Genomic DNA, 26,500 nt, shown 5'->3' with positions numbered 1-26,500 from the left:
GTGTTTGGTTTGGGGTCAGATGAAGATGATGGTAAAAAAAACCCGCCTGCCAATGCAGGAGACATAAGAGATGTGGGTTTGATCTGTGGATCAGGAAGGTCCCCTGGAGGAGGGCTTGGCAACCTACTCCTGTATTCTACCTGGAGAATCACCTGGACAGAGGAGCCTGGCAGGCTATAGTCCATGGGGTCGTAGGAGTCAGACGTGACTGAAACGACTTATAATGCACACATGCAAATAAAGAAACACATACAACTCTGTGTATGTAAAACTAGTAAAATTTGAATAAGATCAGTGGATTGCTTTGATGTCAGTTTCCTAGTTGTGATAATGTTCTATAGTTATACAAAATGTTACCACTGGAGAGACTAGCTGAAGGGTACATAAGATCTCTTTCAATTGTTTCTTACAACAGTATGTGAATCTACAAATACTTCAAGAATGAGTTTAATTGAAATAAAAAGACCCAAATGCAAATTTCAACAAATAAATATTGAGAGACTGCACTGCTAAAGAATGTTAAAGAACATTCTTCTGGAAATAAAATGATACTATGTAGACACTTGGACCTATAGCATGAGAATTAATTGTGACAGACATTATAAATTTATGGGTAAATATAACATTTTTCTCATCTTTAATTTTTTATTAAAATGATATTTGAATGTTTAAAGCAAAATGGATAACAATATATTATGGAATTAAGAGTGTATGCAGGAGTAAAATGTATGCCAACAATAGGATAAAGACCAGGAGAAGGAATTGAAAGTATAGTATTGGGAGATTTTTCTCTGCATGAAGTTAAAATTAGACTGATAAATTAAGTATATATATTTTCAATTTGCAACCACAAAAGCAACCAAATAAATAAAAAGATAAGGCTAACAAACCAATGGGGCTTCCTTGGGTGACTGAACAACAACAATCTTTGCTTTGAGTGTTTTTTATTATTGATAATGTTAAGTTTAAATCTTCAGTCTAGTTTGTTTTCTCTTTGCCTCATCTACTCTTTGCTTACCTCCTTTTACCTAATTCCATGCTTTCTTCTGGATTATCCAGAAAACAGAAAACAGACTAGACTGCAGATTTAAACTCAACATTATTAATAATAAATAAGATATAAATTATTTAAGCACTCTACTTAAAAGTAAATATTGTTGTTCTTGCTGTTGTTCAGTCATCCAGTCATATCTGACCCTTTGTGACCCAATGGCCTGCAGCACACCAGGCCTCCCTGTCCCTCACCATCTCCTGAAGTTTGCCCAAGGTCATGGGACCCACAGAGAGAGACCAGAGGTGCACCCAGAAGAAAGACCAAGTAAGGACACAGAGAGAAGGTAGCCATTGGCAAACCAAGGATCTGTGCTCAGTCATATCTGACTCTTTGCAACCCCAAGGACTATAGCCCACCAGGCTCCTCTGTCCATGGGATTTTCCAGGCAAGACTACTGGAGTGGATTGCCATTTCCTTCTCCAGGGGATCTTCCTGACCCAGGCATTGAACCCAAGTCTTCTGCATTCCAGTCAGATTCTTAACTGCTTGGGCCAAAGGGGAAAGCAAGGAGGAATGGGCAAACAAGAAGAAGTCAAACATTCTGACAACTTGAGCTTGGACTTCCAACCTCCAAAACTGTGAGAACATAAATTTCTGTTTTTTATACCACCCAGTCTGTGAGATTTTGCTACAGCAACGCAAGCTGACTAACAAAGCTTGGCCAATAGTTTCTCAACAGGAGAATAGTACTCTCTAGGAAAGCATTTGAATACGTTTCACATTTTTTTAAATTGGGGCTTCCCTGGTGGCTCAGATGGTAAAGAATCCATTTGCAATACAGGAGACCTGGGTTCAATCCCTGGGTCAGGAAGATCCCCTGGAGAAGGAAATGGCTACCCACTCCAGTGTTCTTGTCTGGAGAATTCCATGGACAGAGGAGCCTGGCGGACTACAGTCCATGGAGTCACAAAGAGTCAGACACAACTGAGTGACTAATATTTTCACTTTCACATTTTTTTTAATTATTCCAATGACCAGGGAGCACTATTGGCCTTTAGTCTGAATTAAAAGGGGAGGCAAAATTATTAACCATTGGCAGTATAATCCTGTACAACCATTTAATAATAAGCTCTCATCTTTCTTTGACAAAAGCTTTCTTTCTGAGAACTGATGCTTACAACAATCATGATCAACTGACTGAGACTGCACATTTCTGTCCCGAAACAAAATCAAGAGTTCCATTAGTAAGCAAGAAGAAGATGGTCTTGGTTGGAAATCAACAATGCTTGCCATACATGCCTTGATACTGTGTGGTCATTCCTGATACTAAAGAAGAAGGGGTAATTAAAGATTTCAAAGAGATGGAGATAAATTATTAATGTTTCTCTCTCTCAAGAGATAGTGAATTATATACCATTTAAAACATTATCTTAAAAGGCAATTCATTTTCTGAAGATCAATTTCTTTATGAAATGAGTGATACACAACATTTGACTTTCTTTTTAATTACAGAATTTGCCAAGATCAAATTAATGATATAGTTTTCAAGCTCACAATTTTCTAACAAATTTAGATGAAAAAGAACATAGCAAAAGACATAATGTAGTATTGTTTAGTCTCTAAGGTATGATCAACTCTTTTGGGACACTATGGACTGTAGTCTGCCAGGCTCCTCTTCCATGGGGCTTTCCAGGCAAGAAAATTTGAGTGGAGGGCCATTTCCTACTCCAGGGGATCTTCCCAACCCAGGGATAGAATCTGCTTCTTTTGTGTCTCCTGCATAGCAGGCAGATTCTATCAGTTCAGTTCAGTTGTTCAGTCGTGTCCGACTCTTTGCGACCCCAGGAATCACAGCACGCCAGGCCTCCCTGTCCATCACCAATTCCCGGAGCCCACTCAGATTCACGTCCATTGAGTCAGTGATGCTGTCCAGCCATCTCATCCTCTGTTGTCTCCTTCTCCTCCTGCCCCCAGTCCCTCTCAGCATCAGAGTCTTTTCCAATGAGTCAACCCTTCACATGAGGTGGCCAAAGTACTGCAGTTTCAGCTTCAGCATCATTCCTTCCAAAGAAATCCCAGGGCTGATCTCCTTCAGAATGGACTGGTTGGATTTCCTTGCAGTCCAAGGGACTCTCAAGAGTCTTCTCCAACACCACAGTTCAAAAGCATCAATTCTTCGGCACTCAGCCTTCTTCACAGTCCAAGTCTCACATCCATACATGACTACTGGAAAAACCATAGTCTTGACTAGATGGACCTTAGTCAGCAAAGTAATGTCTCTGCTTTTGAATATGCTGTATAGGTTGGTCATAGCTTTCCTTCCAAGAAGTAAGCATCTTTTAATTTCATGGCTGCAGTCACCATCTGCAGTGATTTGGGAGCCCCCAAAAAATAAGGTCTGACACTGTTTCCACTGTTTCCCCATCTATTTCCCATGAAGTGATGGGACTGGATGCCATGATCTTCATTTTCTGAATGTTGAGCTTTAAGTCAACTTTTTAACTTCCTCTTTCACTTTCATCAAGAGGCTTTTTAGCTCCTCTTCACTTTCTGCCATAAGGGTGGTGTCATCTGCATATGTGAGGTGACTGATATTTCTCCTGGCAATCTTGATTCCAGCTTGTGTTTCTTCTAGTCCAGCGTTTCTCATGATGTACTCTGCATAGAAGTTAAATAAGCAGAGTGACAATATACAGCCTTGACATACTCCTTTTCCTCTTTGGAACTAGTCTGTTTTTCCATGTCCAGTCCTAACTGTTGCTTCCTGACCTGCATACAGATTTCTCAAGAGGCAGGTCAGGTGGTCTGGTATTCCCATCTCTCTCAGAATTTTCCGCAGTTTATCGTGATTCACACAGTCAAATGCTTTGGCATAGTCAATAAAGCAGAAATAAATGTTTTTCTGGAACTCTCTTGGTTTTTCCATGATCCAGGGGATGTTGGCAATTTGATCTCTGGTTCCTCTGCCTTTTCTAAAACCAGCTTGAACTTCAGGAAGTTCATAGTTCATGTATTGCTGAAGCCTGGCTTGGAGAATTTTGAGCATTACTTTACTAGCATGTGAGATGAGTGCAATTGTGTGGTAGTTTGAGCATTCTTTGGCATTGCCTTTCTTTGGGATTGGAATGAAAACTGACCTTTTCCAGTCCTGTGGCCACTGCTGAGTTTTCCAAATTTGCTGGCCTGTTGAGTGCAGCACTTTCACAGCATCATCTTTCAGGATTTGAAATAGCTCAACTGGAATGCCATCACCTCCACTAGCTTTGTTCATAGTGATACTTCTAAGGCCCACTTGACTTCACATTCCAGGATGTCTGGCTCTAGATGAGTGAACACACCATCGTGATTATCCGGGTCATGAAGATCTTTTTTGTACAGTTCTTCTGTGTATTCTTGCCACCTGTTCTTAATAGCTTCTGCTTCTGTTTGGTCCATGCCATTTCTGTCCTTTATCGAGCCCATCTTTGCATGAAATGTTCCCTTGGTATCTCTAATTTCTTGAAGAGATCTCTAGTCTTTCCCATTCTGTTCTTTACCTCTATTTCTTTGCATTGATCACTGAAGAAGGCTTTCTTATCTCTTCTTGCTATTCTCTGAAACTCTGCATTCAGATGCTTATATCTTTCCTTTTCTCCTTGGCTTTTCACTTCTCTTCTTTTCACAGCTATTTGTAAGGCCTCCCCAGACAGCCATTTTGCTTTTTTGCATTTCTTTTCCATGGGGATGGTCTTGATCCCTGTCTCCTGTACAGTGTCACAAACCTCATTCCATAGTTCATCAGGCACTCTATCTATCAGATTGGATTGAAATCCACCATCTTGCTTACTGTTTTTTGTTTCATCAGTTCCTTGCTTGAATCACTGCCTTCTCTTGAATTAGTTGATTATTTTATATTATGTTATTTATCTTCATAGTGGACTGTGAATATGTGTATATATATGTACATATATGGTCTTCCCAGGTGGCTCAGCAGTAAAGAATCTGCCTGTGATGAAGGAGATGTGGGTTTAATCTCTGGCTCAGAAAGATCCCCTGGAGGAGGGCATGGCAACCCCCTCCATTATTCTTGCCTGGAGAATCCCATGGAGAGAAACCTGGTGGGCTGAAGTCCCATAGGGCTGCAAAGAGTTGGACTTGACTGAAGCGACTGAGCACTCACAGACACACACACACATGTTCTTTTTCAGATTCGCTTCCCTTATCAGTTCAGTTCAGTTCATTTCAGTCGCTCAGTCATGTTCAACTCTTTGAGACCCCATGAATCGCAGCACGCCAGGCCTCCCTGTCCATCACCAACTCCAAGAGTTCACCCAAACCCATGTCTACTGAGTCAGTGATGCCATCCAACCATCTCATTCTCTGTCGTCTACTTCTCCTCCTCCCCTCAATCTTCCCAGCATTAGGGTCTTTTCAACTGAGTCTACTCTGTGCATCAGGTGGCCAAAGTACTGGAGTTTCAGCTTCAACATCAGTCCTTACAAAGGACACCCAGGACTTATCTCCTTTAGGATGGATTGGTTGGATCTCCTTGCAGTCCAAGGGACTCTCAAGAGGCTTCTCCAACATTATAGTTCAAAAGCATCAATTCTTCAGTGCTAAGCTTTCTTCACAGTCCAGCTCTCACAGCCAAACATGACCACTGGAAAAACCATAGCCTTGACTAGATGGACCTTAGTCGGCAAAGTAATGTCTCTGCTTTTTAATATGCTGTCTAGATTGGTCATAACTTTCCTTCCAAGGAGTAAGCGACTTTAAATTTCATGGCTACAATCACCATCTGCAGTGATTTTGAAGCCCAGAAAAATAAAATCAGCCACTGTTTCCACTGTTACTCCATCTATTTGCCATGAAGTGTTGGGATCTGATGCCATGGTCTTCGTTTTCTGAATGTTGAGCTTTAAGCCAACTTTTTCCACTCTTTTCTTTCACCGTCATCAAGAGGCTCTTTAGTTCTTCTTAACTTTCTGCCATGAGGGTGGTGTCATCTGCATATCTGAGGTTATTGAGATTTTTCCCAGCAATCTTGATACCAGCCTGTGCTTCCTCCAGCCCCACGTTTCTCACAATGTACTCTGCATATAAGTTAAATAAACAGGGTGACAATATACAGACTTGACATACTCCTTTTCCTATTTGGAGCCAGTCTATTGTTCCATGTCCAGTTTTAACTGTTGCTTCCTGACCTGCATACAGGTTTCTCAAGAGGCAGGTCAGGTGGTCTGGTATTCACATCTCTTTCAGAATTTTCCACAGTTTATTGTGATTCACACAGTCAAAGGCTTTTAGATTATTAAAAAATATTGAGTATAGTTGTCTGTCATTATTGGTTCTATTTTATATATAGGAGTGTGCATTAATCCCAAACTTTTAATTTATCCTTCCCCTCATTTCCTCTTTGGTAATCATAAGCTTGTTTTCTGAGTCTGTGCATCTATTTCTATTTTATAAGTAAGTTTATTTGTATCTTTTCTTTGGCTCCACATTTCAGTGATATCATTTGATATATATTTATATCTGTTGGACTTCACTTAGTCTGATAATCTGTAGGTCCATCTATGCTGTGGCAAATGGCATTATTTCATTCTTTTTATGACTTATTAGCATTCTATTTATATATGTATCACATCTTCTTTATCTATTCCTCTGTTGATGGATGTTTAGGTTGCTTCCATGTTTTAGCTGTTGTAAATAGAGGTATAATGAACATTTTTGAGCATGTATCCTTTGGAATCCTTTGGATAAAATTCTGTCTGGATATATCCCCAGGAGTGGAATTGTGGAATTATATGGTAACTTTATTTTTAGTTTTTTAAGGAAGGAATCTTTCTTCTGTTCTCCATAGTGGCTGTACCAATTTACATTCCCATCAACAATGTAGGAGGGTTCCTTTTTCTCTATACCTTCTCCAGCATTCCTTATTTATAGATCTTTTGTTAATGGCCATTTTGACATGAGTCTGGTGATACCTCATTGTAGTTTTGTCTGTATTTCTCTAATAATTAGGGACGCATTTTCTTAGTGACTAATTATATTGGATATCTTCTCATGTGCTTTTGACCATGTTGTATTTTCTTTGGTAAAGTTCAAATTTTTGCCCATATTCTTACTGAATTTCTCACTCTCTTATAGTTAATTTTGAAAGTTTTTAAAAAGTATATTCTTAATACAAACCCTTGATCATATAGATATGTATATTGCACACATATTCTTCCGGTTTGTGGTTATCTTTGCAATATTTTCATTGTCTTTCAAAGAGCAGTATTTTTTAATGTTGATGAAGTCCAATTTATTATTTATTTCCTTTAAAATTTATGCTTTTGGTGTTGCATCTAAGAACTTTTCTCCTAACCAAAATATACCAATTCATTTTCCTATGTTTTCTTCTCCAAATTCTAGTTTTATAGTTAGGTCTATAATTCTGCCCAAGCTAATTTTTCTGTAACATATGTGCTTTACATTGAAATGGATTGTCTTGCTATGGACATTTAGTTATTCAGTACTATTTGTTGAAGAAATTGTGATAGCTAATTTTGTATATCAATTTGACTAGGTCAAGGGATGTCCACACATCTAATTAAAGATTTTTTTCTGGGTGTGTCTGTGAAGATGTTTCTGTAAAAGATTAGTATTTGAATTGGTGGACACAGTAAAGCAGATGGCCCTCCTTAAGGTAAGAGGGCATCATTCAATCTTATGAGGGCCTGGGAAAGGAAAGTTGAATTTTTCTTCCTGCCTAACTGGTTATTCTGGGATACCAGTCTTCTGCCCTCTTTTGGGACTATCCACCCTCTGGTTCTCAGGCCTTCGGACTCATACTGAACCACACTACCAGCTTTCTGGATCTCCAGTTTTCAGCTGACATGTCTGAGCTCTCTTCTGTTTCATTAGCTTAAAGATTTACCCTTTCTCCAATATGACTCCTAGGTAATTATCCATTACAATGACAAAAACAAGAAAAATATAAATATTTAAAATACATTCATCTTAAATATATTTGTGAATCCTCATGTCTGTGAGCAGCATCCAAGTCTAGTTTCATAGCCCTTTTGGTGGAAGAATTACCTTTAATATCTCTTATAGCACTGGTTTCCTTGTAATGAATTTAGTTTTTGTTGTCTAAAACAGTATTGTGTCTTTATTTCTGAAAGATATTCACTGAGTGTAGAATTCTCCACTGAAAAGTGTTTGTTTTCATTTGTTCCTTTCAGTATTATAAAGATATTTCTCACTGTCTTCTTGGGTACTTTGTTTCTAATGAGGAATTTTCTATAATCCTAATCTTTTTTTATGTTTATTTTTTCTCTCAGTACTGAATGTATCTTTCCCTTCTATCTATTGTTAAGATATTTTTAAATCATTGGTTTTCAGCATTTGATTAAAATATGCCTTGGTATATTTTTTATGTTTTATTTTCTTTGTGCTTGATATTTGTTGAGTTTCTTGGATCTCTTGGATTATATTTTCCATCATATTTAGAAAATTTTCAGCCATTATTTTTTCAAATATTTTTTCTACCTGCCTCCTTCCATAGGGACTCCAATTACATGTATATTGGGTTAGCTGAAGTTATCACACAGCTCACTTTGTTTTTTAAATTCTATTTTCTGTATATGTTTCTTTTAGTGTAGTTTCTAAAGCTATGTCTTCAAGTTAAGTAATCTTTTCCTTCACAGTGTTTAATTTGCCACTAATCCTATCTGGTGTATTTTTCGCCTCAGACATTGTAGTTGTCAACTGTGGAGGTTTGAGGCCTTGTCTGTACTCTGTCCTGCCGACTCTAGCTCTCTTGCTTTCCTCAGACTCTCAGCTCTGCATCCTCAACTCAGGGGTGGCCTGGACTCTGCTTCTGTTTTCTTTCCTTACTCTGAAGCATGTAAACTCACTCAAGGTACTGTGTTAGTCACTCAGTCAGTCATGTCTGTCTCTTTGCGACCCCATGGACTGTAGCCTGCCAGACTCCTCTGTCCATGGAATTCTCCAGGCAAGAATACTGGAGTGGGTAGCCATTCTCTCCTCTACGAGATCTTCCCAACCCAAGGATTGAAACTGGGTCTCCTGAATTGCAGGCAGATTCTTTATCATCTGAGCCACCAAGGAACTAAGCCCAGGGAAAAATAGTATCTATCTCATTTGTTTCCCATTTTTCATGGGTCATTGTCCTTCATTACCCCCAATCTTCAGACAATGTTTTGAAAGTGTTATTTCATAAATTTAGCTCAGTCTGTGGGGTTACTTTCTGTGGAAGGATGATAAATCTAATTTCTTTCAGTTCATATACATTAGAAGTGGAAGTCCCCTCTGTTACTTTGATAACTTCAAGTTATATTGCTGTTTCCATTGTACATCATGTTCTCACCAGCCTCTGGCCTCTGTGAAGTGAAGTGAAGTCGCTCAGTTGTGTCCAACTCTTTGCCACCCCATGGACTGTAGCCTACCAGGCTCCTCTGTCCATGGGATCTTCCAGGGAATAGTACTGGAGTGGATTGCCATTTCCTTCTCCAGGGGATCTTCCTGACCCAGGGATCGAACCTGGGTCTCCTGCATTGTAGACAGATGCTTTACCGCCTGAGCCACCAGGGAAGTCCTCTGTAGATTTTGGCTATTCCATCTCTTTCAAACCCTTCCTTCTTTTCTCATCTGACGCATTCCTTATCATCTGTCACATCCTATTCCCAAAATCTCTTCATTTACTTATTCAGTTGATTGCTTTTAAGAGTTTACTAGATGTTGTCATTTTATGTGATCCTCACAGCATTCACAATTTGACTTTCTTAAATTTATCCAGCCAATAAGTGGTGAAAGAAGGGTTTGAATTCTGATCACTCTGCCCATATTCTTTCCATTATGTAATATTTTTCTTCATAATTTTTGAGCTTTTGTAACTTTTCAAGCCTTGAATTTTAGAAGTTGTTCTAGTTCCAGAAAACATGGCGCCTTTATCCTCAAGTATCTTCAAATATGGTTGGAGTTAACACACTCAAAACAAAAAGATAATCATGTTAAGAGATTTAGGATGAACAGTTAAAATGAGTGGCACAGAGGATCCTTGAAGTGCTTCTTAAGAGATCATAATAGGCTACAATAGTTGATAAGTGCTTCATGGATGACTTGGAAGAGGAATAAGATTTTGATGGTTAATGGAGATTTGACCAGATCAAATATTCCTAATTGATTTGCTGAGGTTCAATCGTATTCCACAAAAAGGTTAGAGATATGTCTAAGATACTAGATCACTCAAGCTCAGGGTGCCTGACCGTGACCAGAAATCATTCATTTATCCCTTCAGTTCAGCTCAGTTCAGTTGCTCAGTCATGTCCAACTCTTTAAGACCCCATGAACTGCAGTATCCCAGACTTTCCTGTCCATCACCAGCTGCCAGACTCAAACTCATGTCCATTGAGTTGGTGATGCCATCCTTAGTGTCTAATAAATGTTATGATCTTTTATAAAGTAAAAAGATTGTGATGTTCTGGGATAGATAAAGGGAAAATGAAATACCAGAAGAGCAAATGAGAACAATACTCAGAATAGAGGGGACGGAGGGACAGTTTGTGATGAACAATCATGAAAAAACTAAGAGAAGTCAAGAGTTGTGAGACTATGGAGAGGCATTTAAGCCAGTCACTGTACAAATACAGTGCCTATTTGTAATACCATTTGCTCAAAAAGAAAAGAAGGAATGGAGAATAGAGGGGAAAAAAAGAGAAAAACTGGGACAGTATAGAGGAGGTTTTTCAAATAAAAATAATAGTCAATGAATTCTTAAATTCATCATTTCCAGTCAGTGTCCTTATCTTCTTTCCTTACTTTTCCGTAGTGTTTTATGACATTAGTTCTTTGAGGAAAGGAAGCATAGTTAAGTATTTGACTTTTATTAATGAGTTTACACCTATGGTATGGCAGTGATATGAAGTATTAATTAAAATATCTAAGAATATGTGTTTGACAAGAACAAACTAGTTATCACCCCTTTTACCAACTCCTCAATGAGATTCTTCAGCTTTATTAAGGGGAAGAAGAACTGGACAGGAATAAAGATAATAAACTTCTTAAGCAGCTCTCAGCCAGAACTTCATCCTATTATATTCTACCCTATTTCCAGTGTTATCTCTGGGAGTGGAGAGTGGGCAAGCTCCCAAGTTCTCTGCTCTATTGTGGTATGGGAGGGACAGGAATGTGTCGAAGAAAGATACACATTAGGCATTCTCTGAGTCCCTGAGATGCCCCATTTACCATGGTAATAGCCAAATATTTTACTATGGTAAATGGTCAAATGTGCACTGAAAATGGAAAGACCTCGAGGGTCTCATGATGAGGATAAGGGAATACCCTCAGCAGCTGGGAGTTCAGAGATCTCAATGGATGCAAAAATGGAGGAAGAGCATTAGGGATGGACAAAAATCAATAATGTGCATATCAGCAGATGACACATAATTCTGCTGTCCCACCCACATTCCTTTGACACAACCTGGAGTACACCATGGAACTCAGGTGCCATCATCTGAGTGATGAAATGAGTTGGGAGGTGAAGTCATAAGGGTAATTCTGAATTTACAGCAATAAACCTTACATTACTCTACTTTCCTGCAATTGATCAAGACTGTATTTCCTAACACCAGGTACAATGGGGATTCAAAGTAGATGTTGTACTGATTTGTTAAAAAAATAAAGTTTTGCACCCCTAAATTCAGTTCAGTTCAGTTCAGTCACTCAGTCGTATCCGACTCTTTGTGATCCCATGGACTGCAGTATGCCAGGCCTCTCTGTCCATGACCAACTCCCAGAGCCTACTTAAACTCATGTCTATTGAGTCAGCGATGCCATCCAACCATTTTATCCTCTGTCATCCCCTTCTCCTCCTGTCTTCAGTCTTTCTCAGCATGGTATTTTCAAATGAGTCAGTTCTTAGCATCAGGTGGCCAAAAAGTATTGGAGTTTCAGATGCAACATTAGTCATTCCAATGTATATTCAGGACTGGTTTCCTTTAGGATGGACTGGTTGGATCTCCTTGCAGTCCAAGGGACTCTCAAGAGTCTTCTCCAACACCACATTCAAAATCATCAATTCTTTAGCACTCAGCTTTCTTTATAGTCTAACTCTCACATCCATACATGACTACTGGAAAAGCCATAGCTTTGACTAGATGGACCTTTGTTGGCAAAGTAATGTCTCTGCTTTTTAATATGCTGTCTAGGTTGGTCATCGCTTTCTTTCCAAGGAGTAAGCGTCTTTTAGTTTCATGGTGGCAATCACCATCTGCAGTGATTTTAGAGCCAAAAATATAAAAAATAAAGTCTGTCACTGTTTCCATTGTTTCCCCATCTATTTGCCATGAAGTGATGGGACTGGATGCCATGATCTTAGTTTTCTGAATGCTGATTTTTAAGCCAACTTTTTCACTGTCCTCTTTCACTTTCATCAAGAGGCTCTTTAGTTCTTTGCTTTCTGCCATGAAGGTGGTGTTATCTGCATATCTGAGGTTACTGATATTTCTTCTGGCAATCTTGATTCCACCTGCGCTTCATTGAGACCAACGTTTCTCATGATGTACTCTGCATATAAGTTAAATAAGCATGGTGACAATATTCAGCTTTGACATGCTCCTTTCCCTATTCGGAACCAGTCTGTTGTTCCCTGTCCAGTTCTAAATGTTGCTTCCTGACCTGCATGTAGTCTTAAAATTTCGTATCCTCTATTTGAACTGTAGTGTTGGAGAAGACTCTTGAGAGTCCCTTGGACTGCAAGAAGATCCAACCAGTCCATTCTGAAGGAGATCAGCCCTGGGATTTCTTTGGAGGGAATGATGCTAAAGCTGAAACTCCAGTACTTTAGCCACCTCATGCGAAGAGTTGACTCATTGGAAAAGACTCTGATGCTGGGAGGGATTGAGGGAAGGAGGAGAAGGGGACGACAGAGGATGAGATGGCTGGATGGCATCACTGACTTGATGGACGTGAGTCTGAGTGAACTCTGGGAGTTGGTGATGGGCAGGGAGGCCTGGTGTGCTGCAATTCATGGGGTCGCAGAGTTGGACACGACTGAGTGACTGAACTGAACTGAACTGAACTGATAACTCTACTCTGACTAGGTGATTAAGCTACCAATGTAAGGAGATGACGAACAGAGAACCCTACGTTGTTATTCCAATTTTTTTCCAGCTCTTTATGATATTTTGCCTCAACCTCTCTATTCAAAAAAGCAAATTTGGCATGTTTCCTTCTCATAACTAATGGTACCTGGGGTAAGAATACCATGTGGTTTCAATTTTTCAGAGTGTGAATTCAGCTATATAAGTTTCACTGTCAGCTTTAAAGATAGGAGGGAATTTTAAGTATAACTTTTCCTGAACTTGGCATTCATTTTCCTAATTTTTGCTTACTTGGTGCCTTATAATATGGTAATGTATTCCTATGACCTTGGGAGAGATGTATATTCAAGGTAGAGGCTTGTGTGGAAAAGATCTTTGATTTTATTTTTTAGAAACTGCATAGTGCACTGATTCACTTTTATAATATGAATACTCTCAATGTGCTGAGTCCTCAGGGTTGAAAGACACTAAACTGGTCCACTTGGGCACCTGCAACTAAAAGCTATTAATGTCTAACATATATCAGATGCTTCAATTGACTTGGTTAGGATTGGCCCCTAGTTTAAAGAGAAAAGATTTCCTTGTACAGAACCTTCCCTGCCTCCACTCCAGTGGGGAGGCCAGCCAGGAGAACCGGCTGTTTATTTTTGAGCCCATGTAAAAGGAGCTCATGAGCAGACATCTCCTGCTGTACACCAAGCCTGTCTCAGAGGTCATCTTTGTTGCAAGTGTCAGAGGAATTGCCTCCCCTGCTGATGATTGGAGATATTTTTAGCTACAAGCTGAAACTTTTCATTCTTGAAATTGTTTTCATTTCTACCCAAAGAGGCAAACTTCATGAGTCCAGGGGAAAAAAAACCAAAAACAAAATAGGAGGCATAAGCACTAAGAGGAGCCGTGTGTCTATGTAAAAAGAAACCTGATGAAATTGCTTCCCCTGGTGCTGACAATTTGGTCCTGGCACCAGGGTGTTTCTAATAGCTGTAGGCTAAAAGAATCATTTCCATAGCACAGCTCATAAGGATAATGTAAATTTCACTTAAGTATATATGATTACAGAAAATTGCACAGAATTGCAACAGACTTTGTGCTGTACTATTTATGGAGCAATATAGATTTACCATTTTTTTTTTTCTAAACTCAATGTGAGACAAACTATTTTGACTTCAGGAGAGGATAAAGGTCTACAGCACTGCATTGATGTGTATTAACATTCTAAATCAGGCTTGCCACACATTCTACCAATGAGTTGGGAAGTGGTAGGCCTCTACTACATTACCAGCTCTGAAGTGTTTCATGAAATCACCAAGTGTCCTCTCTCTCTATGGTTTCGTGGCATATGGAAATTCTCCTAAGGGGCTCACCATTCAAGAGTTGTGTGAAGATACACCTAAGACATCTGCTAGGCCATGTGCACATATCTAGAGGCACTTCCTTATCCCATCCCATATCACCATGGTTGACATACATACTGGGCATCTCTATACTCTCTTGTCTGTTTCTAAAGAACAAGCACTGTGTTTTTCTCATTGAGCTCAAGTTCTGTACCTTATCCCTGGTATATCTTCAATAACTATTCATTAAATTAAATTGAACTGAATGAGATGATTCCTTCTATTAAAAACACAGGCACATTTGTGGGGTGAACTATTTAAATCATTATCAATCTGATTTGACTTCCCTGGTGGTCCAGTGGCTAAGACTCCTTGCTTCGAAAGCAGGGGGCCCAGATTCAATCCCTGGTCAGGGAACTAGATCCCACATGCCACAAATAAAGATCCCTCACGCTGCAACAAAGATCAAAGATACTGCTTGCTGCAACTAAGACCTGACAGAGGCAAATAAAAAATAAACATTTAACAAATATTATTGTATTCTTACAATAGCAGGGTTGTCTGTCAGATATGACAGAAAGATGTGCTTATGGAGTGTTTTAGCAGGGAAGTAAAACCCAAAAGGAAAGGAAAAGGAACTAACCTCATCAAGAGGGATTAATGCTCATTTACTCATTCAATCCTCACAGCAATTTTGAAGGAGATATCTTAACTCTTTTTATAGATGAGGACATTGAAATTCAGAGAGGTTAAATATATTTCCCAAGCTCATGTAGCTGAGATTTGATTTCATCTCAGAATAAATAACCATTCTAAGAATCCACTGTCTTATCCTACTTTCACTGAAAAAGAGGAATAACTTACCTGTGACCAATGACAGAACCAAGCTTCCATTTCCATTCCAAGTTACTTTCCCTAAAAGGCTATTAATCAAGTAAGTTATCTTCAGAGAGAGGATTATAAGATACTGAATCAGATTTCAGTCAAGAATCCAAGATGAATCCCACCAACTTCTCTCCCTTTATTGATGATTGATTCATACTATGGGTGATTCCTGGGAGTCACAATGGCCTCTTGCTCATAGATGACTGACTCTTCCTCTTCCCGTGTGTTTGCTTTTGGGATTCAACTGCTGTTCCTGGATTATGGTGAATAACAACATTCCTTGGTGGTAATAGCAGCAGACAGAGATTCTGAAGCTAGGCAGAAAGCTTCCCTGTGGGTTTGGTGGGATTGAAAATCTCAGGGAGAAGTAGATGAGAAGGGAGCATCATGCAGATTAGGTACAGGAGCCTGCTATCACAGAGAAAGATGACTCCTCGGCCATGAGTAATCTTTTGGAAAAAATGAAAGGAGAAATGCCAAAGGAGCACTTTCTCCATTCCAACACACATCCCATTGCTCACCTATATACAGTAGTTAGTGTGTTAATTTTCCAGGAACAGAAACAAAGGCCCTGTTTAATTATTCCATAATTAGCTGGAAATTATGTCTTAAGTGAATTTCTATAAATACTTCTAGGATGTTCAACTTGCATGTAATTAGACTTGGAGTCCTTAAAAGAATCTGGGGTCTCTGAAAATGCTTTCCCCTACTGCTTGTTACTGGTGCCATGTGAAACAGAGTACAGCTGAGATGCACTATGACTTTTTGGTTTTTAGATACATGTATGTATGAGTGTTTGACAACAACCTAGCTTGTCCCTTGTTTTAATTAAAATCAATAATAATACATATTGATTTAAAATAGTACAAATTTGAGGTATGGAAATGGGTCACATATATTTTTCTCTTCATGATCATAGTAGACACTTTACTTTCTTCTGCATGTTACTCATGCAGAAACCAGTAGAGGTGACCAAGTGCCAAGTGAAGTACAGAGAAGGGGTTTGTGCCAGCCTGTCAGTGATTTTGAAAAGCTTGAACACAATGTTAAAATGAATTTATATTCATTTTTGCCCTGAAAAGTTTCAAACTTAAAGACCATCTCTTACTCATCTTCATATGTATTCTTTGCTAACCATTATATAGTTCTTGCAATCCTGTGGTTTCTGACTTTACTAATTTTTACATTTCTCAGTTGAGACTAGTTGCTCAATAAATAGTTTTGGAATGAAGAAAGGAAGGGAAGAAATGAGATGATCGAAAGTAATCCCATTATTTATAATAGGGAGATTGGTATTCTGAAAGTCAATAACTTAAGCCTTTCTAATTTTCAAATGAGGGTTGACAGTTAAAAACTTTGCAAAATGTATGAAATGACAAAGAGCAGAGAAGTATCTCTAATCCCATTTTTCTGAGAGTGAAGAATTAAGGAGGGATTCTTTTCTAGAATACCTCATTACTTTTATTTGAAGATAGGTTTCTTGTATCATGTGATTAGATGATTCAAAACATTTACTATAAGATCTTAAGTTGAAAATTATGTGCTAATCAGAATCTGACAGGTAATTACATTTGATTATTATATTACTACCAATGAATTTTAGACAATGCTTCTCAATTTGCTGGTTTGTTTGGTTGAATTACATGGAGTTGGGAAAGTTGGAGTCTTTTACAAATGTTTCAAATATATATGGACATTCTTTGATACTATACCAAAATTTGACAGGAATAGTTTCTTAAAGGTTAACACAATGTGAAATCTGAAATCATATCAATGAAATCCTCCTTCACTATCATATTAAAATCAATTGTTCAATCTTGTGCTTTTTAAAAAATTCATGATTTTTTTTATCATTTGTATCCATTTGCATAAGATTGGTTTATTGAGTTAAACAGATTTTCCAGATGTGACAGATTTTATTACATAATGTGAAAAAAACACACTGGTTAATAATTTCACCAATTTCACCAGAAAAGTCAAGTAGAAGAATGCTGTTCAATAACCAGTGGTGAAGAAACCTTTGCTGGCAACTAAACTATCTATTGTTTTCCTTGTTGTGATAGGCTCACTTGCTTTTCATTTTTGAGAGATTGTCAACCAAATGCCCAAATGTGAATAACAAACTCACAGTTTGTCTGTAAGTTGGTCTTTCGGGAAAAAATGGTGTTCTATGAAAAAGAGCTACCTATTCAGTTCATCATTTTAAGCATATGTCACAGAAAAGCTTTTCTTTTAAGCAACTTTCTTATTTCTATATATCTATATGTCAATCCTAAAGGAAATTAAACCTGAATATTCATTGGAAGGACTCATGCTGAAACTCCAATACTTTGGCCACCTGATGCGAAGAGCCAGCTCATTGGAAAAGACACTGATGCTGGGAAAGATTGAGGGTAGGAGAAGAAGAGGGAAACAGAGTATGAGATAGTTGGATAACACTACTGACTCAATGGACATGAGTTTGAGCAAACTGTAAGGGCTGGACCATAAAGCTAAGCGCCAAAGAATTGATGCTTTTGAACTGTTGTGTTGGAGAAGACTCTTGAGAGTACCTTGGACTGCAAGGAAATCCAACCAGTCAATCCTAAAGGAAATCAGTCCTGAATATTTATTGGAAGACAGACACTGAGGCTGAATTTCCAATTCCTTGGCCATCTGTTGTGAATAATTGAATCACTGGAAAAGACCCTGATGCTAGGAAAGATCCAGGTGGGAGGGAAAGGGGATGACGGAAGATGAAACGGTTGGATGGCATCACCAACTTGATGGACATGAGTTTGAGCAAGCTGTGGGAATTGGTGATGCACAGGGAAGCCTGGCATGATGCAATCCATGGGGTCACAAAGAGTTGGACATGACTGAGTGACTAAACTGAACTGAACTTACAACATGCCATTTTTTTTGCAAATGTCAATCTGATGAAAAGGCAAATCATGTCTTAACATCATCATGAAAATAGTTTTTAACCTTGTAGACCTTCAGAAGACCCAAATTTACTTTGAGAACAGCTGTTCTATAACACATAAATTTGAATTAACCACATATGTTTTTGGTTGTGTTCCATAGAACACACTGGTTTATCAAAGTGGAAATATGATGCAGTCTTAGCACTTGAGAAGGAGTTCTACTGAGCTACACTTTTATTGAAAGTCACATCAGCTTCATTATTTTTCTTTTCATGACACAGAGAGCTCAAACTTGGTACATTGTGACAACCTAGAGTGGTGGGATGGAGTGGGAGGAAGTCTCAAGAGGGAGGGGAAATATGTATGCTCATGGTTGATTCATACTGATGTATGGCAGAAACCAAAACAATATTATAAAGCAATTAAAAATAATAAAAGGAATAAAATTACATTACCTTTAAATCATAACTTTCTTTTTTTTTTTAGTTTTTTATTTTTTAAATTTTAAAATCTTTAATTCTTACATGCGTTCCCAAACATGAACCCCCCTCCCACCTCCTTCCCCATAACATCTCTCTGGGTCATCCCCATGCACCAGCCCCAAGCATGCTGTATCCTGCGTCAGACATAGACTGGCGATTCAATTCTTATATGATAGTATACATGTTAGAATGCCATTCTCCCAAATCATCCCACCCTCTCCCTCTCCCTCTGAGTCCAGAAGTCCGTTATACACATCTGTGTCTTTTTTCCTGTCTTGCATACAGGGTCGTCATTGCCATCTTCCTAAATTCCATATATATGTGTTAGTATACTGTATTGGTGTTTTTCTTTCTGGCTTACTTCACTCTGTATAATCGGCTCCAGTTTCATCCATCTCATCAGAACTGATTCAAATGAATTCTTTTTAACAGCTGAGTAATACTCCATTGTGTATATGTATCACAGCTTTCTTATCCATTCATCTGCTGATGGACATCTAGGCTGTTCCCATGTCCTGGCTATTATAAACAGTGCTGCGATGAACATTGGGGTACATGTGTCTCTTTCCATTCTGGTTTCCTTGGTGTGTATGCCCAGTAGTGGGATTGCTGGGTCATAAGGTAGTTCTATTTGCAATTTTTTAAGGAATCTCCACACTGTTCTCCATAGTGGCTGTACTAGTTTGCATTCCCACCAACAGTGTAGGAGGGTTCCCTTTTCTCCACATCCTCTCCAGCATTTATTGCTTGCAGATTTTTGGATCGCAGACATTCTGACTGGTGTGAAGTGGTACCTCATTGTGGTTTTGATTTGCATTTCTCTAATAATGAGTGATGTTGAGCATCTTTTCATGTGTTTGTTAGCCATTCGTATTTCTTCTTTGGAGAAATGCCTATTTAGTTCTTTAGCCCATTTTTTTCTTTAAAAATGTTTCTTGGTTTATTGGACTTATGCACAGTGAAGGACAGTGGGGTGAACACAAATATTTAATTGATGTAGTTTTTGAGATGCTCATGGTTATGATAAGCCAGACAGCCCCTTTGGAGGTAACATGGTATGTGATACATTTTGAAAGAGAGACCCATACAAGAGACATAGGTCATCAGGGAAAAGTCATCAATGAGAGATGGATTGAATGAATCCTTTGGAAATGATTCTGCTCATAGGACATAAGGGTTGCCTCTGCAAATCAACCATTTGTTCTATCCTTATCCCAGGTTGTCTTAGTCATCTCTCCTGACTCCACTAACTCTGCTCATTCCTTCCCTCTATCCTCACTCCTTCCCTCTATCCTCACCTCCTCTTTTAGCTGTATTTCACTCTTTGTCTAAACAATGACAAGAGTAATGTACTTTTTTTAAGATCAGTAACCTGATCTTATGCACATATACACACCAGACAAAGTAAGTGGAATTGAGCTTCCAAAACTATATTAAACTCCATTACAGCCTTTCAACACAGTGCTCTTAGCAAATATTTCCTTCTCTGTATTCTTCTAAATACCATGAAATAGCTGTGAGGCAGTAGGACACAGTTATTAACATCAATAACAAAATAAAGGTCATCATTTGTTTCTTTTCGTTCCACTATTTACAAATGAAGATATATTGATTTCACATTAAGGGGGATAAACTAAATATTAGAATATTCTTTATTTTAAATTGTGATGATTTATTTGGTTTTATATAATTATTGTATTTAGGTCTTTATTAACTTCTTAAACTTTGCTATCTTCCTGGTAAAGGCAGGCAATTATTTAGAGACTGCCACGCATTCTAAAGGAGATCAGTCCTGGGTGTTCTTTGGAAGGGATGATGCTAAAGCTGAAACTCCAGTACTTTGGCCACCTCATGCAAAGAGTCGACTGATTGGAAAAGACTCTGATGCTGGGAGGGATTGGGGGTAGGAGGAGAAGGGGACAACAGAGGATGAGATGGCTGGATGGCATCACCGACTCGATGGACGTGAGTTTGAGTGAACTCCTGGAGTTGGTGATGGGCAGGGAGGCCTGGTGTGCTGCAATTCATGGGGTTGCAAAGAGTCGGACATGACTGAGCGACTGAACTGAACTGAACTGATGGATCAATTATGACAACAAATACATATACAAAAAACATACTTATGTGTGTTTATACACATGTATATAAATAGGGCTTCTCTGGTGGCTCAGATGGTAAAAAATCTGCCTGCAATGTAGGAGACCTGGATTCAATCCCTGGGTTAGGAAGATCCCCTGGAGAAGGGAATGATTACCCACTACAGTATTCTTGCCTGGAGAATTCCATTAACAGAGGAGCCTGCTAGGCTACAGTCCATGGGGTCCAAAAAGTCAGACATTAAGCAACTAACACTTTCACTTTTCGTGTATACAAATGGATGGCAAGATGATTTATAGCAGTTACAATGTAAAGCACAAGAAGTAGGTACTCTGTTGATTTTTGCAGACTGAAACTTTAGATTTACTATTTTCTAAGTAGGAAAATATCAATATCATAAAGTCATCAATGTAATTTGGTGATGTTGTTTCTGGGTCCCCTGTGAAGTTTATTATTTAAGAGACTCAAATGGTCTTTACCTCTAAGGGGCTATCTCTGGTTGTTTTGAGATAGACATGGATAGGGAAATCTCTCTGGTTGCTTCTTATCTATTTTCCATTCTGAATAAGGAGACATCTAAGATTCTGTTACTCCAGCCAGTGCTTTGTATTGAATAATTTTTTTTAATTATAGAGGCAGATCATGGACAGATGAAATGCTCACTGTAATAATAAGAGCCAATATTTTTCTCCTTCATTATACATTTATATTCCCCACCCAACTCACTTTCTCAAGGGACTGGTCGAGGTCATTCACAGAAAAACAAAACTGATTGTTGAGTTTGGCTTATTTGACTGTTTAGAAGGTGCGACAGTTTTATTCCTCAAATGAAAGAGACAGACTTTGTAAGCCAGAACACACAAGGGAAATCCACTTTCCTTGAAAAGTCTGGCTTCTTTTTAACCTGGCACTTAAGTCAGTTCTACAAAAGGTCTACTTTCCATTGCTACACAGTTTCGGCGAAGTTTAAAGTTGGTTCAAAGGTGTAATTGTATAGAATGGACTAGACTCATCAAGAAATGAAGAGTATTTGCTCACTACTTAGATGTCCTTAGGAACTTTCTGTGTTTATCTGGCACTCCCTTTGCATTAGGTCTGGAATAGAGATACCGTATGTTTCAACTCCAGAACAGAACACAGGCCTTTAGCTTTGTGTGATATTTCAAGACAACTGGATGAGCCTTATTGTCTACCAATGCCAACATTTTCCCTCAGAAAATTATGCTACTTCTTGTGTTTAAATCTGGTACTGCTGTGGGGTTTTCTCAAACTTTATTTAGTAAATTATTATAATATATTCAAATAGGAGAAGACAGATGCCAAAAATCTACCTTATATTTTTATAGCGCTTCAAAGATTGTTGAAATATTCTCAACATTAAACCATACAATAACTCTCAAAGCATCACTAAAACTTTTATCTGCAAATTCCTGAAAATGGTGATATTTAATAAAGCAACCTCTGTTATCTTCCAAATAGCTCTGAATCTTGGTCTGAAAAACAGCATTTCAAATAAATTTTTAGTCTATTATACAAAATAATGTATCAAAGATCTCTTATTCAAAGATATAAAAAAATTCATACACAAACATACTTTAGGCACCTGCCACTTACATATTTGAGGTCAAGCTATCAGAAACGTAAAAACTAAGCTCTGTAGGCATTTGTACTGACAGGCTCTGAATGTTTGTTGGATACCAACCAATGAGGCAACCATTCTTACTAGCATCCTTTTGCAAGGGTATGGAAATTCAATTAAGATTAAAATGTCAAATGTTTGCTTCCTATTCAAATTTCATTCTGTGTAGACATTTGATTGTGCTAGTATCTACGTGACATGATTGCAACTAGTTGAAAAATGAGCTAGTTGCCTATTTCAGGGCTAGGCAACTGGTTTGATGGACACTCTTCAAGTGAATTGACTAACTTGGCTTGTTATTTGGCCAACTTCTTTTTCATGTAGACACAGACTAAGAGAAAAAATAGCCCCACTTATTTCCTTTGGCACTTATCAGGCAAATAGGTTCCTGTAGTCAAGTTGTTCTCAAGTAATAGAACAGCTAATAAATCTGACCTGAAGATTCTTCTTGGGATACCAATTATCCCTGAGTATTTGAATCCTGTTTTTACCCACTCACAGTTTATAGCAAACTTGGTTTTTCTACCATTCGTAAATCCCTACTGTTCTTGGCTGTACAGGGATAGAATTTGGTTCTCTCTGAAACTTTAGAGTCTTAAAGAAGAAAATACAATTTCAAGGAATTGAACATTCACTATCTTAATGGTTTAATTGTTTTTTTTTTTTAATCTCTCATGCACTCTCCTTTAATTATCTATGCAAAAATTTTCAGTGTCACTTGTTGACTCACTAACCAATCAGAACAATGCAGAAGCCAACTTTTGGTTCTAAATGGAAGTTTTAAGAGAGTAACTTTTCTTTCATCTTAATGTTCCCAAAAGAAAGAAGTAAAAACTCAGCCCGGATGAAGCTCATCTTTCAGGAGTTGTATTCTATAAAATATTATATTAAGAAAAGATGAGTTCTGAGAAGCAAAAGTTGCACTTTTAAGGCATTCTACTTTCTTATAGTCACTGTCCTGGGGAAATCTAGCATCACAATGATAATATCAGAGAGTATTCTATTGACATAGTGATTCTACATACCAACAATTGCCTCTGTTCTTACATTAGAAAAGAATTCCATATGTGAGTCTACCAGTTATTTCAATGGAAAGACCAAGTGGTTTGGATAAAACAAGATCTTAGTTGAACCTTTGCCTTAAACTGAAATTGAACCTGAATCTTGTTTGAGGTTCAAGAAGTTGAGTTAACTTTTTCCCCTTTATTTTAATTTTTTGTGCATCTCTGCACTTCCTGATTTTGGTTGGGAGTAGAAACCAAAATACCGCAAAAAAGCTATTCTTGTTGCATTTCCAGCCTTTCAAAGCCAAAAAGCACTAGAAATCTCATGAAGAAAACAGTTCCCACCTAATTTCTAGCCCCAAAAGGTTCAGATAAGTTTGAATAAACTTTGGATAATGTTGTATCTATTACTTTGAGAATATCTAATATAAGCAGTGATAAAAAGCTTTAAGATATAGAAAGAAGGAAGGAAATTAGATGACAACAAATTGGACATTTATTCAAATTCAAGTAAGGACATTATCATAATCAAACCAGACTCTTTTTTGCTTCATGGCACAAAAGTCAGAACGTTATAAGTTTCGGATGAAAAATTTGAACTCAGGTTTCTAACTTCTTGATTGTTGGCATTCACAAAATACTCTTCCCATTGAGATTATTACCTTTCAACCATTTAAAACATAATCACCAAAAGCCATTTTAAAATAATTTCATTTGTCAGCACATCAAGGATCTGTGGGAATAAGGCATAATGTATAATTACAGTGTTTTTTGAGCTTAATTGTCCGATTGTCCATTGACTCATTCAAGTCTACTCAACAAGTATTGATTGAAGACTCACTATGTGTGAGTGCCTTAGGAAGTGCTAGGGAGATGATGATGAGTAAGGTACATACTATCCCCCAAAAACTCACACTCTGGTGGGGTTTACAGGCACCTTAACTAGCTGGATCTAACAGAGCTTGCTTACTGCTGTGACAGGAATAAGCAGAGAGGATTTAGGGAATTGAATGGAGGTCCTTAATCTGGTTTGAGTGCTCATGCAAGGCTGCCTGAAGGAACTGGTTTTAAGGAGAATGTAGTGAATGAAATAAAGAACTGTTGCTCTGTTCAAATTCGTTTTTTTTTTCACTTTTTTTTTTTTTTTTCCTAGAGATAACTTCTCAGAATCAGGACTTGGTTGGCAGCCAAACAGAAATGATAGAACTGCGAAGGCAAAATTGAAACTCTGGGAAGGAGTCTGAGGAGGCCAAAGGTCAAGCCGGGGAGAGGAAGAGGCATAGTGTTAGGAACATCTGGCAGTAGACAGCAACAACAGACAGCAGGGTGGACACTGGGGAGAGGGCAGGGCCAGTGCTAAGAAGGCTGACCCAGGGACAGAGGTCCAACTTCCTTTTAGACTCAGCAGGAACAAGATTGTTATTATGATTATTGATATTCTTATTTAATACAGTTTGGTGTTATGGAAAATAATGGGTTTTGGAATCAGACAGACAATTTTAATTCCTGGCTCCACATCTTATAAGTTCTGTGGCTTTGGATAATTTACTTAACTTTACTTAGCCTCTGTGTGATGGAGATGATGATATCCTGTCCTAAGGTTAATGTAAGAATCAAGTGGGAGCTGTTACAGGAGTGGGCCTGTCATGATCTCTAGGAGACAGCAGTGCCAGTAAATGAGAGTTTCCTTCCTTCTTGCTCCAAGGCCCACCCATTTGGCCTCTGCACAAAATTCCCCTTTGAGCTGCAGAGTTCCCAGTTTACCTACCTCTAGCTATCTGTCCTTAGGGATAGCATTTTCTCTTCTTTTTCAGTACAGCATTGGTTCTTGTGGATTCATAGCCATTTCTATTCCACCAAACACCATTTTGAAATGAGGAAACAGGTTTAGACAGGTTAAGCAAGTTGCCCCAGGGTACAACTGATAAATTACGGTGTTATTTTCAGAACTGAGCCTCTGTGAATCCTGTCTGTATTCTTTCCAGAAAATTTCTCCTTGTATCTATATAATAGGTAAGAGGTACATTTTACTGGGAAATTGCTTTTGTAGTTCAGTGTCTGTGCAGTGAGCTTGCAAGGGCATTCATATTGAGAGGTTCCATGTAGGGAGAAGTCTCCATACATTTCCTTATTTTACCAACCAAGTGAAAACAGGATAAAGAAAATTTTCATAATCTTTACTAACAACCGGTAGGGATTGAGAATTAAGTGATCCACTACCGTTTTATCTGGCCAAGTGAATGCTTTAGTCTTTGAAGATAAATGCATATCTGTTTAAAAACATTCTGTATAAGTTGGTTCAGCTATTAAAAATATGCAAGGCAAATAATCCTACAGTCAGTATTCTTGCCAAAAAAAAGAAGGAAAAAAAATGACTTTACCCTAAATACAGACAGCTCATATGCTGGCCACCAGGGCAGATCTGAAATTTAAGTCTGTCTGAATTCATTGCATGAATGTGCAATTTTTGCCCGGGATTTCTCAGCTCCTTTTTAGAGAAGGAGAGAGTTTATCACCCATAGCATGAGGCTTGCCATTTTTTTCTCACAGTGGGTGGATACTTTGTGCAAGGAACAACATTTTAATTATCTGTGATTTTGTGGCTGAGAGGTTGCCCCAATGGAAAGACATATTCCTAAACAAATGGTTTGATATATATCTTTAGTCTTCTTCATATATTAATATAGCCCATATTTTTTAATTTACTTTCTCCTATGAGAGAACTCATTCACTCTTGCTAAGGAAAACTTTGTAAGTCAAGAAACACTCAGAGTTGTCTATTTGCCAGAAACTGCCGTTTCAGGTTTCTCCTGGGGAGGATGACCACAAATGCCACTTAGCAACCTAAATTAAAGTACTCATCTATAGCTGGTGTTTGAGGTTGAGCCATATACAAATAGAATTAAGGCCAGCCTTTACCAAGATGACTCAAGAGAAATGGCCTGTTTCTGTACTAGGCAGGGACTCTCATCTACAGTGGCCTTCCTCGGTTTTGTGGTATCCCAAGCAAAGTGTTTTGTGGACAGAAGGGGAGATGGTGAACAAGTTAGGGGAGGAAATTGCTCTGCAT

The sequence above is a fragment of the Ovis canadensis genome, chromosome 3 (assembly GCF_042477335.2).
Source record: "Ovis canadensis isolate MfBH-ARS-UI-01 breed Bighorn chromosome 3, ARS-UI_OviCan_v2, whole genome shotgun sequence".
NCBI lineage: Eukaryota > Metazoa > Chordata > Mammalia > Artiodactyla > Bovidae > Ovis > Ovis canadensis.
Note: the sequence above shows the minus strand (reverse complement) of the source record.